This window comes from Trachymyrmex cornetzi, unplaced genomic scaffold, assembly GCF_001594075.2.
Source record: "Trachymyrmex cornetzi isolate Tcor2-1 unplaced genomic scaffold, Tcor1.1 scaffold1573, whole genome shotgun sequence".
Lineage (NCBI taxonomy): Eukaryota > Metazoa > Arthropoda > Insecta > Hymenoptera > Formicidae > Trachymyrmex > Trachymyrmex cornetzi.
In genome coordinates, this window is record NW_017296172.1 from 1 (window position 1) to 1682 (window position 1682).

Here is a 1682-nt window from a genome sequence, read left to right on the forward strand (position 1 = left end):
TGTGAAAAAATTAACGATTGTGCGATAAGGCTGCCGAGCAAGGACGACAAGTGGCTGAGCTTCTGCAACCACTGCAGGAAAGAGCGTGTCCCGTTCGTAGTCTACGCCGATCTTGAGTGTGCATTGGAAAGAATAGATAGCGATTCACAATCCGCTACGCATACGTACCAACATCACAACGTCTTCAGTATCGGGTATTACGTGCAATGCTCCTACGACAGCTCACTATCGGGCTATCGTTTCCGCCGCGACAAAGACTGTATAGCGTAGTTCGCGGAAGAACTTAGACAGTTAGCGCATAGTGTACAGTCTGTAATTTCAGCCAATGTTCCCATGGCAGATTTCACGCGCGACGACTGGGAAAAATTTAACAGCGTCTCGCACTGTCACGTGAGCGAGAAACCGTTTAACCAGACGATACGCGGGTACGCGATCACTGCCATCTCACCGGGCGATACAGAGGTCCAGCGCACTCAAATTGCAATCTAAATTAAGAGATTCGCGTTGCATACCTGTAGTCTTTCATAACTTATCCAGTTACGATTTTATTATCAAGAAAATTGCAACCGCGTATGAAGGACGCGTAGATCTGCTTCCAATAACTAAAGAAAAATATATATCTTTTACTAAACATGTTGATAGTACAAAAATTGATCAAAAAAATTGTGTGCAATTACGTTTCATAGATTCATATAGATTTCTCGCTTCAAGTTTGGACAAATTGTCATCTTTTCTCAACAATGATAAGCTGCGGGTACTGCAACGCTAATTTTCCCATTTGAAGAAAATTTTAATCTTTTGACTCGAAAGGGCGTTTTTCCGTACGAGTACATTGACTGCAGCGAAAAATTGAACGAATTACGCCTGCCATCTCGCGAGTCATATTACAGCTCATTGACTGACAGCACGGTATCTGAGAATGATTACGCGCACGTCGTCAACGTGTGGCAGCGCTTCTCCATCCAAATGCTCGGTGAATATAGCGACCTGTATCTAAAAACAGACGTATTGTTGTTGGCCGACGTCTTCGAAAATTTCCGCGACAGTTGCATCGCGAGTTACAGGCTAGACTCCGCGTATTATTACACCTTACCTGGCTTCACATGGGATGCCATGTTAAAACATACTGGTGTAAAATTTGAATTGTTGACAGACATCGACATAGTCATGTTTGTCGAGCGCGTTATACGCGGTGGTCTGAGCCAGTGTACAAACAGGTACGCGCGAGCCAACAACAAATACATGCCGTCGTACGATCCATCGAAACCGTCATCGTACTTGATGTACTATGACGTCAACAACCTGTATGGCTGGGCAATGTGACAACCATTGCCCTACGCCAAGGGTCGACGACAATTTCGATTTTACGACCATCGCGTTAGATTCGCAGACAGGCTATATTCTCGAGGTGGATTTGGAGTACCCGCAACATCTTCATGACGCGCACACTGACCTACCGTTCTGTCCGACGCGAGAGAAACCACCCGGCAAGCGCGATGACAAGCTCCTCGCAACATTATGTGATAAACAGCGTTACGTCATACATTATCGCAACCTGCAGCAGTGTACTCATCACGGCCTCCGTAACGCTAAGATTCACCGTATACTGCAATTCGCGCAATCTCCATGGCTACGCGATTACATAGAATTAAACACAAAATTTAGAACAATGGCCAAAAATG